The following is a 16,319-nucleotide window of genomic DNA, read 5'->3' on the forward strand; positions in this document are numbered from 1 at the left end:
AACTGTCAAATTGTTTTCTAAAGTAGTTGCAACATTTTACATTCCCAACTGCAATGTATGAAGATTCCAGTTTCTTCACATCCTTGTCAACACTTGTTATTGTCTTTTTAATAAAAAAAAAAGTACTAATTGCAATCACTGTAGTATGAAGTGATATCTCATTTGGTTTTGGTTTTGTTTTGAAACAGAGTCTTGCTCTGTTGCTCAGGCTAGAGTGCAGTGGGATGATCTTGGCTAAGTGCAACTTCAACCTCTGGGGTTCAAGTGATGCTTCCACCTCAGCCTTCTGAGTGGTTGGGACTACAGGTGTGCACCATCACACCTGACTAACTTCTGTATTTTTTGTAGAGATAGGGTTTTGCCATGTTGCCCAGGCTGGATCTTACTTTCTGCATCACCTTGGGGTTCTGAGTGTCTCTTCACTCTCTGGCTGAGAGGGCTGGGAACTGCTTTTCTGCTTTTCAGCAAAATCTAGGCCTTGTTGACAGGTGCTCTCGTGGCTCACCTCCATGTGCCAGGGGGCTGGCTATTTTTCAATGATTGCTTATCCTTTTGATGTCATATCTAAGAAAGCTTTGTATAACCTAAGGATTCTTCCAAGAGTTTTATAGCTTCAGCTCCTGGATTTTGTTCTTAGATCCACTTTGCATTAATTTTTGTTTATAATGTGATGAAGTTGTGCAACTTAATTACTTTGCATGTGGCTATGTAGTTGTCCCAGCACCATTTGTTGAAAATACTATTCTTTCTCCATTGAATGGTCTATGTACCCTTGATGAAAACCAATTGAGCATAAATTGATTCATATAAAGGTTTATTGCTGGTCTTGCAATTCTATTCCAATGATACGTAGATCTATTTTTGTTTTTATGCTAGTTCGGATAGTCTTGATTACTTTAGTTTTGTAGTAATGTCCATATAAATTTTAGAATCAGCTTGTCAATTTTTGCAAAGAAGTCTGTTGGGATTTTGATAAGGGTTGTATTGAACCCATAGATTAATTTGGAAAATATTGCCATACCAACAACAAATCAATCCATACACAAGGATATTTTTCCATTTCAACATTTCTGGAACTTCCTTCAACAACATTTTTTTCTTCTTTCAACAATCTTTTCAGAATATAAATTTTGCACATCTTAAAATTAATTCCTAAATATTTTTCCTCTTTGATGCTATTGTAAGTGGGATTATTTTTCATTTCATTTTCAGTTTGTTCATTGCTAATGCGTAGAAACACAATCTATTAATGCATTACTATTATACATGTTGTAAAATAATATATAGTTAATTAGGAGGGCAGTGATTGATTATTGAATATACTTATCATCACATTTATCTTTAATGGACTAAAATGTTGCATTTTCTCTGCAGATATGACACTACAGAAAGAAAGTCTGGAAGGAATTCCACTCCAGACCCAGAATCAGAAACCTTTGAAACCTCAGGACAATATATCACGACCCATCCACGGTCCTTTAGTTTTAAAAACCAATTTTGAGGAAGAAGAGGAAATAGATAAACAAAATGGTTAGTAGACCTTTTCTCAGGTTTATAATGCGCATTCAGAAACCTCGCGACATTTTCTACATATATGTTTAACTATAGAGGTTTATGATGAAATATATAAGGCAGATTTTGCTGAGAACATTACTTGAATTGTATTAAACAATTTTAATTCGTTATGTTCTAATTTGTTCTATCTCTAACATATTTAAGATCATTTGGGTTGGAAAATTTTTGTTGTGTGATGGTTGGGAGACATATCTGATGCTTAAATATATACAGGTGTATATATTAGTATATAGAGAGAGATACTAATAAGTTCCATTTTTTATATAAATTGTTTCTAAACCACATTGATGCACATGTTTCTATTTATATACATATGTATTAATAATATATTAGCTTCACATTTAATCCTTGAGTTGCAGAGATCTATGTAATAGTTAATAATCTATAAAGCACTGTCATCTGCATTATTCTAGGTCATCTTCACAAGAGTATGAACAGGTTTAGAACCCAGGTTTTTGCAGTTTAGTTCATCCTTTGCCTCCCATATCAACCCAGAACAGTGGTGCCAGAAAGTGTGTATATACAAGATAAACATGAAGAAAAATAAACTCTCACTCTGTCTTTGTGCTGGAATGTGTCCTTCTGTGGGTCACAGGCCACCATAGTTTCTGTGCTTAGGAATACACAGAGCTACTTATTACTGTTTCTGTGTGCTGCAGCTCCATGTCTCTCATGCCTACATCAACCTCCAAATAAACATACACCATCTCAACATTGAGTCTATACATTCAGCATCTCATTTCAAAGTACATAATACATAGTCCTTTCTTTTCTCTTGACTCATCCTCTTTAATACTTAAAATGTAGCAACTTGAAACTATTACTAGTATGTAAAATTATTGACTTTAAACATATAAAAACATAATCTATCCATGAAAACAGTATTTGGGGTTTTTCTTTCTAGTTTAAAAATTTTCAGCTTATTTGGCTTTGGGAAAATTTAACTAGAAAAATGTATCCTATAGATGCTTCTAGTTTATGGACAAGGACTCCTGAAGAAATTGAAGAAATAAGAGCAATTGTGGAGATGTGTCATAAATCTGGTAAGAAATCAAACATTTTTTGTACTTTATAATATTTGATGTGATCAATATACTATTACTTTTGTTATGGTCGATTAGGAGAATAATACAGATTTCATACTTCTCCAGGTATTTCATCCTCGAAAAGTGTGGCCCGTATATCAGAGAAAGAGTCAGAAAAGACGTTGGAAAATGGCAGTGAATTGCAAAACGGTAAGAAATGAAAAGGTAGCATTCATAGTGATATATAAGAGATACTTGGTGTGATAGACTGAATTATTTAGTATGATGTACAGAAGAATAAATTGATAAATAATACATTGTAATTGAGAGCTAGAAAAAAGTGTTTGTATTGGATGACCCAAAGCTGCTATTAATGGGGTTATGTTATCCTAGAGAAATGACAGAATGAATAGACTTCATAACACACAATGACACTACACACTCCATGGGGTAATCCTGTAAATAATTTGCTTTTACCATTTTATTTGTCTTTGAGATAAATCACCCCTGTGAAAGAGGTCTAGATTTTTCTTTCTGAATAGAAAAGTAAGCCTAGCCCAAGAAGAAGAGATCACAGAATGACGCTAGCGGCAGGACAAAGATTATTTGGTCATTGAATGAGAGTCTTCTGTGGACAAGACTATTTCAGGGTCTGTGCTGGAGGACAAATCAACGTCTCTGTGTTTTATGGCGCTTACTTTTGGAGAATCTGATTTATTGTGGATGAACATCCACAAGATGCTGTGCAAGTCTGTTTGTAGCGAACTATTCAAACGTGCGGCGGTAGGTGGCAGCAACACACCATCAGTTGGAGAAGAGTCTGCAAGACTTGGGAGCCATATAGGGAAGGACAGATTGCAAGGCTGCACTACTCAGAGGAGAAAAAACAGAAGGAAATAAAAACAAAAGAAAAAAATAAGTTAACAATGAACATTAAAGATGGCATATTGACCGGGCGCAGTGGCTCAAGCCTGTAATCCCAGCACTTTGGGAGGCCGAGGCGGGTGGACCACGAGGTCAAGAGATCAAGACCATCCTGGTCAACATGGTGAAACCCCGTCTCTACTAAAAATACAAAAAATTAGCTGGGCATAGTGGCGCGTGCCTGTAGTCCCAGCTACTCAGGAGGCTGAGGCAGGAGAATTGCCTGAACCCAGAAGACGGAGGTTGCGGTGAGCCGAGATCGTGCCATTGCACTCCAGCCTGGGTAACAAGAGCGAAACTCTGTCTCAAAAAAAAAAAAAAAAAAAAAAGATGGCATATTATGAAGACTATTGTATGTACTTTTGCTTTGTATTATGCTTTCAAGGCTTTTATTTTTAAATAGCTTCAGTTAATTCCTATATACCCTTCACCTAGATTTCCTTCAAATGTTAGCATTTTACCATATTTGAATTTTCACTCTCTCTAAATATACAATTATAATTTTCTGAACTGTTTAAGAGAATAAGTTATAGAAATGATATCGCTTTGCTTTTACATAACTGTAGTATAAATATAAAATCACAAAATTACCACTGATAACAATATCATTTACAACCTTCTTTTCCCATACATTTTACCAATTATACCATTAATGTTCTTTATAGTAAAATTATTTATTTCCCCTGGTCTAGGATTCAATCTATAATCACACATTGCATTAGGTTGTCATCTCTCTTTTATTCTGCTTTTGTTTATTTTAGAAGAAAATTATCTAGAAGTACATGAGGAAAGGCGAGAGTGTTATTTAATTATCAGTGCAATTAGCATTTTGTAGTGTTAATACATTTTATCTGATTGTTCCTGGTGAACAGATAAAATCAAAAGCAATATTACAAAATTCAGTATATGAGAAACATATCCATATGTTTAGTGTTGACTAAATACATACAATAGTGTTAGATAGCTTAAATTTTTTAATTGCCATTGAATAAATAATCCAAATAGGAGAATATACTCGCTTACTTCTTTGTTGACAATTACAGAATTTAAAACTCATATATTTATTAATTTATTGTTTATTAGATCACTGATCAAACAACACTCGCATTAACTTGAAAGCTTTTTTACTTTCATCATGAATTCTACCATAAATTTCTTATTTAAGCATCTAATAATTTCTGGAGTGACTTTTTCTTCTTCTTATTTCTAGGAGATAGTCTTACAGTTCCGAAAAAATTTAACCAATATGAAAGACAAGGTGAAATAAAAGCATCATTGCATAGGAAACCAGGGACTGACATTGCTGCTTCTGAAAATGGAGGTGAGTTAATTTATTACTGATTGACTGAATCTATCACCACATAATAAATGTCTGAATTTTATCTTTTACAACTAATTTTTCTTTTTTTGACCATGTCATGTTTAACAGAGGGAGTTGGAGGTACGTTACAAAATCAGATGCTTTCAGAGACTAAAATCTCTACGAAATACCTTGTGTGAATTTGTGTTCAGTGTGTAAGACATTCCATTTTCCATATTTCAATGAGAAACCTGGTGTGTGTGTGTTTGTGTGTGTGTGTGTGTGGGCTCGACTCCAGACTGTAATGAATTTAGGTGTCATGTATGTGCTGTAATATACTGTAACAGAGCTGTAAATGAAAGAGGCACTTAATAAGTTATTTGAGTAAGTCTGCTTTAAAGCAGCTGTATTCAAATATATATCATGTGTGCCACCACATCACATTCTAACTGTGTATTATAGCTTAAATATTTTGGAACTGCTTTTTAGCATAAACATGTTGGAAAATCAATCCTTTGACTGAAAATTCCAGGCATTTGTTTTAAAAATATAGAGAGAGTTTGTGGGGAGATTGAAAGGTGTGGCTGGTGGGAACAATGTGCATGAAGATCAGGAAGGGAGTTGAGAGCAGGTGTCAGTAAGGACCAGTATATCTTAGGCATATTGGTGATACTTTCTGCTGTCCTGGTGTCAGCCATTTTCTTCTGTGTATGCTTTTTTCTTTTTTCTTCTGGTGCTAAAGTAATTTGATTCTTTCTTCTTATATCTGCAGCATTTTAGTCTAGCTGGCATCGTTTAGTTGCCTTGAAGTAATCAGTTTAGCTGCAAATTAGAAACACTGCTAGTTTCTCCCATCGGAGTTCCCACTGTCTATATAACCTGTATAAGTGGGATCCACGTAACCTGAGCAATTCTAATTGAACATTTTGTTGAAATATTATCAAATCCAATTGCCTTTTTGTTAATCAAAAGTTATTTTCAACAATTGATAAACTAATGATTTCATATAAAAGTAAACTTTCCTTCACATTGTGACATTAGTAATATATTCCCTACTTTGTTGGGTGTTAGAAAATGTGAGAATGTCATTATACAGTCATTAGTCTATCTACCATCCTTTTGGTGTGGTTGTTCAACCAGTTTATTACTGTAATATTGTTATAAATTACTATCATAAACTGGTTGAACAACCATACCAAAAGGATGTTACAAGAATTCCATCATCTGGCATTCTAGATTCTGGCATAGTTAGGCTTATTGATTTTCCAGGCATCATACTGTTCTCTGTGTCACTAGATAAAAGAATCTTCTGGGTATATGTATATGATAGATATATCTAAACATATTCAGACCCCTGTATTCATAAGACATCTTTGAAATGAAGGTGATCAAAAATTGAAATTATAATTAATGAGTTAGTGTTCAATTTCAAGAAAAATACTTGAGGTATTGTCTTAGTATTATTTTAATGTGTTATACACTTTAATAAAGTTCACAGATCTGGAGTGAATAGCTTCTTAAAATTTTACGTGTGTATGTATCACTATAACCACATTTATGGTACTCCAGATGGCTCCTTCCCTCCAAGTCAGTAGTCTTCTCCCAATGGTAACCACTACCCTGCTCACTCTTACTATAGGCTAATTTTGCACTTTTTGGCATTTATATAACTGGAAGTATACAGTTTGAACTCTTTTAGTTTGGATTCTTTTACTTAATGCTGTTTTTATGAGACTGATCCATTCTGTTGATTGTAGCAGTAGCCTTTTTATATTGCTGTAAATATCTACAGATAGATAGATATATGCCACATATATACACACATTTCTATATATAAGATGTATACTATATATATGTATGTATATATGAAAACATGGGCATTTCTTCTCTGTATATAGTCTATACATATACACAGAGTTGATACACACACAAACCCACACACGATTGATTCTTGTTATTCCTGGTAGCTATGTTCCATAAAGCTGACATGAACCCTGAATTAGCAAACACTGAATCATTGCTCCTTGGGCAAATACGTACACACACACATATACATACATCTCACAGAGATTATAATCTTAAATCGTAGAAATTACTCATCCTGCTATATTCTGTTTTCTTTATTTTACAAAAGAGAAAACAAAGTTTAGAAGTGTTAAGTGACTCTCCTGAGGTTCCCCCACCGACAAGCCTCAGAACTTGGATTCAGATCCCTTCCACCTCTCCCCAGAGTCAGAGCTTCTTGCACGGTGCTGTGCTGCCCACTCCTGTCTCCAGCCGTTCTCTGGTCATCTCTGTATGAACTGAAATGAGAATGCTGAGCATTGCCATTGTTAGACCTCAGCTAGAAATGTGTGGGTCTAACAACTCAAACTTTTCACCACTCTTTATACGTTTGTAAACAAATAAACAAACAAAAAACAACACACGAAAGCACCATGAGTATCGATACTGGGATTATGATGAACAATATTTCCAGTGTGGGACTATTGTTAACATTCCTTCTTGCACATGTCTTCTAAAGGCCATAAGCACTCTTTTTCTTTGAGATAAGCTTGCTCTGTATCCTAACCCACAATGAGAATTTTCAGTCCTTTAACTTTAGCCTTTCTGGTGGGGGGCTAGCGGCACATCTTTGTAGTTTTAATTTGTATTTCCCTGATGACTGATAATGTTGAGCACCTTTTCATAAACTCATTGGCCATTTTGACTTTCTCTTTTGTCTGGTGCGTTTTTATGTCTCTAGTCCATCTTAAATGTGTTTTTTTTTCTTATTGATTTCTCTAGGTAAATCTGGATACTTTCTGCCAACCTACTGTCCTGTTCACTAATTCTCTTCCTCTCTACTCTTCAATCCATATTTTAAATTCTAAATTTGTTTGACCTTTTTATTGATTTTCTACTTAAATTCTCTATCAGTTCTCTATTTTGATAATGTGCCTGTTATTTTTTCCAACTTCTTGTTTGATAACACTTGGATATCTCTCATTTTCCTCAGGTTTTTGCTCATTTGTTCTGTCTTACTATGCCCTTCTGATATTTTATTTGCTACTGAACATTATAGATAAAAATTACATGGTGTATGAATGATGTTGTTTTTTAAGAAAGAAACTTTCCTTCTGGCAGGCAGCTAGACTATCAGCTGGCCACCTTAATTGTGTGAAGGACTGGTTTTGGGCTTTATTAGGGATGATACATTATTTTTCATTTCTTTGAAGGTATAGTCCTCATTCCTAGGATATGACCCTCACCCCTACAGCATTGCTTTACTGGGTTATCAACTGAGACATGGGGTGTTCACCAAGATATCTCTACTCTGGTGAGGCTTCTGTGCCAAATTTTACCTCCCGAGCTGTATGTAGATGCTGAAATCTCTGACCAGTTTTTAACCTCCCAGATGCTGTTTTGCTTAATTCCTAGGGTTCCATTCTGTGCATGAAAAATGTGGGAGTCGGGTAATGACCTAAAGGGAGTTTTAGTTTTATGCCTATTTCAGGGAAACTTCTTTGTTGTTTTTCCTTTTTCATTTCCCCCCTCAAGTTCAAGCCAATTAGACAGTCCCAGACTTTTGGCTGTTTTTTACCTCCTTGGTGTCACTTTCTGCCTGTTATTTCCTTACATGATGAACTAGACATGCTTTCAGTGAGAAATCTGTAGTGAGTGTGGAGTGTAACGCCTTCAGGGAAGAAAACCAGGGTGAATGTGAACGTACAATTGACTCTGTGTCCCTCCATTGCTCTCAGGGACGACACGAGCATGCGTTGGGTTGTTTTCCAATCAGTGTGTTTTGGCATTTCATAATTGATTTTGGGATGAAAGTTATTCTGATAAAAGCCATTTTTGTCATGGCAGAAACCAAATTTTTTTTTTTAACGTTTTCATCACTGGTTTTGTGTAAGCTCCTTGAGGCCAGGAACTGTGTATAATCAATCGCTATAGATAAATATCTGTAGTAGAATGCCTGGCACATTATGTGTACTCAGTAAATACTTGTAGAATAAATGATGATATGTTTAAATGCATTGAATGACTGGGTGAATGTAGACATATTTATAAAATTTACAGTTAATTGGAAGTTAATTTGTTGGAACAATTAACCATATCTTACAGGGTAACCTCAAACAATAAGAAGTATACCTTCTTACATTTAGTTACACAACATTAAATGGTGGCTTTTCTTTGAGTTGGGGAAACCCAACATGATGGAGTTTGTGAGGGGAAGATATAGTGGGTTTTTTGGCCAAATGTTTCACAACAATTTAGGAGTTTTCACTAGACGGTAAACTCACATTGGATTATTAGAAGTAGTATGGAAAGATAATTAAATGAGATTTAAAGTACTCAGTAGCGGGTCTGATACCTAGAAAATTACTCCATGAATGGCAAATATTATTATACTAGTTTCGCTGATTTCTCCACAACTTAGTTCACATTTGGGTGTCATTTTTAAATAAGGTTATTTGACATAAATATATATATATATATTTATTTATATACATATATATTTACATTTATATATATATATATTTTTTTTTGAGATGGAGTTTCGCTCTTGTTACCCAGGCTGGACTGCAATGGCGCGATCTCGGCTCACCGCAACCTCGGCCTCCTGGGTTCAGGCAATTCTCCTGCCTCAGCCTCCTGAGTTGCTGGGATTACAGGCACGCGCCACCATGCCCAGTTAATTTTTTGTATTTTTAGTAGAGACGGGGTTTCACCATGTTGACCAGGATGGTCTCGATCTCTTGACCTCCTGATCTACCCGCCTTGGCCTCCCAAAGTGCTGGGATTATTGGCGTGAGCCACTGCGTCCGGCTGACATAAATATTTTATGCTAAGAAATGGTAACTTTTACGGTAAAGGAATTTGGAATTTTGTATGTAATATTTAAAGCAACTATGAATATTTATCCTGGAAAATAGAAGACCTTGGGGAAACATGAAAACTGCTTTAAGATATCTGAAGATTTTATATGGAAGATAAATTACATTTACTTTAAGTATCTCTAAAGGGTGGGACTAACGATTATTATAAATTAAGGAAAATTTTGTTGACTCTGTGAATTTTCTTGCAATTATTTATATGTAAGTTTACATACTGTGTATTCATATACATATATATTGATACACATATATTAATCTAAACATATAAATGTATGGAGACAGGTATGGTATCACTGAGAAGTGTCCAAACAAAGGTGGACAAAAGGGGTGTTGTAGAAAATATTCCTGTATTGAAAGGTAGTTTGTATCACTTTCTGCCATCATTGCCACTGACAGTAAGGTTTTGTCATAGGAGGTGACTGTTATGTTCCACAGAGGAACATGTTTCTTGGAAGGAAGAAAAAGGAAGCTTTCATGAAAGACAAAGAAATCACCATATCAAAATGTTCAAATACTAAAGGTAATGAATTATTATATAATTTTGATTCATTTGTAATTTGGCTAGACGAGTTAAAGATAAGGTTGCTCGTTATAAAAACCAGTATAAGAGGAATGGTAATAAATCCACATATACACTGAATAGGAATCAAGAGCTCTAAGGTTCCAGTCCTGGCTCTGTCCATAATTGTATGACCATGACAATTTTTCCTTATCTGAAAAATAGCCTGTTGAACTGTATAATTTCTAGGAGTATTGCTAGTTCTAAAGTTACTGGCTCTCTTAAATGGTAATACCAATTCCTTTAATGTATAATATCAGTGTAAATGAATTTTCTTAGAAAATATTGTGAAAATTTTAAAGAGTTTAATCTTGAAAAGACTTGTATATTTTATACTTGTTGCAAACCCTAGTCTGTGAATAATCAAGACATGTGATAAAATATATCCACTATAGTTTTACACTACCTTTAACTGTGCTTAGAATCCACCATGTGGTGTCTCTCTGCTGAGTGCCCCTCAGTCACAGACCAAAAATACAGCTGTCCTGTAATTAGGGAGCTTCACATACCCTCAATCAAAATGCAAACCCATTTTATCTACTATCTCTACCATTAAATATTCTCAAGCATAAGAAAGGGAACTAGTGATCCAATTATTTCTGCGGAAAATTGTAAATCTTTCTCTCATTTTATCACATAAAGATGGAAAGGTTTTGCCCAATCCATCAAAGAAACTCTTAAAGCTATACTAATATAGTAGCTGCCAGCTATGTATGACTGTTTAAGTTAAAGTTGAATGAAATAAAAAATCAGTTTTTCATTGGCACTAGCCACATTCCATGTACTCAGTAGTCACAGGAGGCTAATGGCTGCCATATTGAACAGCACAGATTTAGAACATTTTCATCATTGTGGAAAGCCCTACCAAGGAGTTCTGCTCCAAAGCATGTAACAAGAAGTTAGTTCTGCTTCAAAGCATATGACAAGTTAAAGTTGTTACATTTAAAATATGTTCAGAACCCCAACTTAAATGGGACCATTCATCATAAAAATTTAAAACCTTTTAAAACTTTTGTATGGAGATATTAAAAATATTGCCACATTTTTAAATTTACATATTGAAAATAATGGCTATAGTTTCAGAGTTTTGTTTTGTTACTGATGACATTTGGAAATCCATGTGGCAACTAGGGAATGTTAATGATGCTTTCCTCACAATTAATAAACATATATATCATTTTAAAGAACTGTTCCCATCATGTAATGTTTGAATAGTGAAATACCAACTGAAATTTTTTTAAAAACTAATATTGACGTTTTATTTTCTTAATTTCCTTTAAAAGATAACAAGGACAGTGCTCATCCAAAGCATTCCCTAACTACCCGACCAGTACCTACAACGCATGTATTAAATGCTACTGAGAATATCAATATGAAGTGCAGAGAGGATCCCTCTTCAAGTAAGACATTAGCTCTATCACTTTTTGGCCTTATATATATTTGTCTTGCCATGGATTTGTATTGGTTATTTAAAACAGAATTTTTAAAAAGAAAGGAAAAAAAAGTTTCAAAATTATTCAGAACTAACAATTAAAGACACAATATCCTCTACTAACTGACGATGAACTGTGATGTAGGTCCTAGTGCATTATATGCTTTCCCACTAGTTTAAATTTGGGTCTTAAAATTAATAATATACTACCTTTTTGGAAGATTCACTAGCATAACATTTTAAATTTCACCCATAGTGGAATAATGCATTGACAGCTTTTTGTTATGTTTTGGATTATTTTTTATTAGTTTGGCTTCTCCTTGACATTCAGTTCAATGAACTACTTCTCTTGATACAGTGAAGACTTGTGAATCTTCCTGATCCCTTCCCTTCTTTCTTTTGTTCCTTATTTTATGTATTGAACCCCTAAAATATTCTTGGATCGCAGCCTGACACTGATAGGAATAATTGTGATTTGCCTCCAAGAAGCCCAGTTTAGTAGCACTTGTTAAAAATATGGATTCCAAATCATTGGACTGGCAGCTTGGGAGTAGGGCAGGGCCATGATGTTTGAGGAAGGGACAGTGAATCAGATCTTTATTGAGGGCTTAAAGCTTAAACTGAGAGAGCACAGAAAGATGTATTAGTCTACTGTAGAAAACTAGTATAATCTACACTGCACATTTGGTGATCAGTTTCTCTGTGCAGTGGTCACTTGTGATTTTTCAGAAGCCCCGCACAGTGAAGTGAGAGAATGCCCCCTCTACAAAATTGTTTGAGAATTCTCTGGAAATATGTACCATAGAAATTCCTGAAAAACTGAGAATACATATAAAATTTTGGATGTGAAAATATGCAAATAAAAAGTGAAAATTTAATATTCTTAGAAGTTACAAATTCTGATTACTTAATCGTGACCAAACTCTCTGTACACCCAACTTAACACCTTAAAAGAATAAGGTAAAATTCACTGAAAGTATTTTACGTTAATCCAACTTCTTAAGAAGTAGTAGTTTTGGCTAAAAAGTACAAAAAGATTCATGTTGAAAGTAATGATTCTAAAACTACTTAATAATAGCATTATAATGATATTTATAACTATATTTTGAATGCAATTTTATGTTCCTTTAAAAGAATCCACACATTCGTTTGGAGAAAAGTATTTTTCTTTGAGGAAAGCTACTTATTGAAGGTTATCTCATCAAACTACTTCCAAGTTAGATTTTTTTGGTACTTAAAAATAAATCACCTTTTTTTCTAAAAAGTAAAGTATTAGGGTAGTACATTTATCTTTTACTCTTGCTTGACATGTGAATGCACAGATATGTAATTATCACCCACAGTAATTTCAAAGATAAAAGCATCTCTTACAAAAACTGTAAAATTTGTATCTTTTCTAAGTGAACGATGTCCAGCCGAGGAAGCCTCATTTTAAAGGTGGGAAAAAAACAAAATGGATTTATGATGAACCAAAGAACTTTCCTGGCTCTGGAATGCAGAGAGGTAAAGTGTCCATACATTTGATATTTCTAAATTGTAATTTTAAAAGAGAGTAAATATCAGATATCTTCTACCTGAAAAACAAATTAGTGTCATGTGACATAGATGTTACTTTAGGTGTCAACTCAACTCTAAACTTCATTATTTTGGCTTCCATTATGCCATCAAGCACTTACAGTGCAATATGTTATTTATGGGTGTGAAACCAGCCTGTGTTTTATTCCTCACTCCCTCCTGCCTTTCGTTACAGCAGTACAGACCCCAGGTCCCCAAAATAAAATGAGTTACCATCGCAATAATAAAAATCGAAATACTGAGAACGCATCTTATGTTCACGTTGAAAGAGATGCCGTCAGGAGTGTCTCGTTGAATGCACCTCCCCGCAGCAGGCCCACACAGGGGTCCTACAATGAAGTCCATGTTAACAAGGAACCCAAACCCAACGTCAGTCCAGGTGAGAGGTCCTTTCTTGATGTGGTTTACTTTTGTCTGTGGTTGGCATTCCCATGGAATTTTCTGATGGCTTGGCTAATCTTCACTGCTACCTACTCCCCTCTTCTTTTTCCTGGCCATCACCACCATAGAAACTAGTGAGAAGATTTCTTCCATGTGCACTCCTGCACGTGATTTAAGGGATGTGGAAGAAAACTCACGTTGTGAGTGCAATGAGTTCACATTGCACCTCCGTAGAGGGTTTTTCTTCTTCTTTTATCAGAGCACTGCACTTTATTCCCCCTGGACAGCTTCATGCCACTCTGGAGCATTGTTTTTAAATGGCTGACATTTTCTTGTTCCATTAACTACATCGTTCAGTTATCACCATCAGACTAGTGCCTTGCCATTTCTGTAGGCCGTCATGATTATTTTCTGAAAGGGTTAGTTTGGGGATTAACTGCCATATTTTTGACAACCTCTCATCCCTCTCACCATGTATAGATTTCATCATTTCATCATGTAATAGGCAAAGTCATAGTATATGTCTGGAAGTACAAGGCTACCAGGGAGAAGAGAACCAAATCTCTTTTTCTTCCTGTTTCTCAGATGGATTTTGCTCTTTTGAAGTTGAGTTTCATTTCTTTCAACTTAACAAACTGCTGCTCAATTCTGTATGATTTCATGTTTGTATTTTTCCTTGTTCATGGTCTGATTAGTGGAGTTCTGAATATTTTGTGCTTTTGGAAGCATAAGACTATATCTTTCTTAGTTTCTTTTATAATTTAAGAAATATATACACCTACTATGTACCCACAAACAAAATGTTTTTATATACCTGCTATGTACCCACACAAAATGTTTATATACACTTACTACGTACCCATAAACATTTTGTGTTTGTGAGTACGTAGTAGGTGTATATAAACATGTTGTTTATGGGTACATAGTAGGTGTTTCTTATACAATTTAAATAGACATTTGCATTATTTGAGTTATTTTTCTCTTTTCTTTAGAATGATATAGGAATGTGTATATGTAAATCAGGATATTCTTAGGTGAAACTGGCTTTTAATTTTATTTATTATTATTATTTTATTTATTGTTATTATTGTTTAACTGCAAGTGGATGGCTGTGAAGAATACAATGAGTACTAGAACAGTTGTCGATGTCTAGATTTGTATGAAGGTGCCAGAGTTTATACTCTGTATTTCTTTTGCACCATTAGCGCAAATGTCAACACAAGAGAAAAGCAAATTATTGGTATTGTGGATCATGTTTGAGAATACAGCTGCATAGTAATATTTGAAAACACAAATATAACATTGTTAGATAGTATTAGAAATGTAGCTATGTCAGAGAAAAATAAGTATTGAAGGACCAGGTCAGGATATAAATGCTTTGGCTGTCTGGGATAGTGAGTTCACTACTTCATCATGCTACTTAGTGCAACCATGGAAGTCACTTCATGGAAGGACACAGGACTTGGGCTGTACCTTCAAAGTTTCACAGTTTTTAAATAAAAGCTCAAACAGACACTAGCAGAACTTATGTAAAACTATGATTAAGCCATGCAGTGAAAATTTTTATTACGTTTAGATATCATACTCTCTTGTATCTTATCTTTATTTGAAGCACTGAACAGCCAATTAATAATCTGTAACCATGTTCACTTATAACTTAAATTGTCTTAATAAACTCACTTGTATCCCTGATGCCTTAGCTTTGAAATGGTAAAATAAATTCCTTAGAGAATAGCTTCCCCCCGAGATGTTTATAACTTTGAAACACCCTTGGAATATGATTTTAAAGTTCTAAAATATTTAATCCTGAATTCTTTTCCCTCAGACAAATATATATCAACATCATATAATGGTTCAGCCTGGCCAAAACGAATTCCTTCTTCAAAAACTTATTCAAAACGTGAGAAGATATATACAGGTAACTATTTATAAGTGGTTTTAATGTATTATGCAGTTCTGAAAATGAATAAGTTTTTAAGTGCAAGGAATATTTTAGAAAACATGAAGATAAATAAAAATGTCAAGATATATATGCACATTTAATTACTTGGAGTTTAGTAGTTATCATGTCTACTAGTAATTTAATTCGACTGTTTTGCTGTGTTCCTCTTTGCCTATTTTTACGTTCTTACCAGAAAAGGTTTTTATACAGTTCTCTCCTGGGCAACAAACAGTAATTGCAGCAAGTATGTAATATGTTAGATGAATTTTTGGCTGTGCTACAAAGCAAATACATTAAACTGTGTCTTAACACAAGACATTAAGGCTCTGCTATATCTACCATAGACAAATTGGCTGGTACAGGCTGACAGGACATCCAAGATATTTTATTTACATGTTTCTAAACCATGGAATTTTAAAAGACAACATAATCCCTCTGGTTATTATCTCTAAGTTTAAAAGCCAACAGCTGCTAAACCAATTGAGAATGCTAAGAAAACATAATTTTGTTTATATTTACCATAAGAATTCCCTAGACATTTTCTGAGTACAATTGATGTTTTCTTTGCAAGCCTGGTAGGCACTTCTTCTTTCTCCTATGGTATACATTAGAGGTTAGTGTACTCTCTTAGACAAACTGTTTTTTATTTTTTCTTAAATTTGCTGAAGAAAATTTTGTTCCAAACACAGTAGCTAGCTTGAACATGGAAATTGCTCATCTTTT

General features: G+C 34.4%; 1 pseudogene; it reads left to right on the forward strand.

Annotated features, from left to right (window-relative positions):
• The window catches only part of LOC135275247 (uncharacterized protein C12orf50 homolog), a 65,942-nt pseudogene that overhangs the window by 48,978 nt on the left and 645 nt on the right, over window positions 1–16,319 (forward strand).

Source organism: Aotus nancymaae, unplaced genomic scaffold (assembly GCF_030222135.1).
Source record: "Aotus nancymaae isolate 86718 unplaced genomic scaffold, 86718_ANA_hifiasm-v0.15.2.pri h1tg000016l, whole genome shotgun sequence".
Classification (NCBI taxonomy): Eukaryota; Metazoa; Chordata; class Mammalia; order Primates; family Aotidae; genus Aotus; species Aotus nancymaae.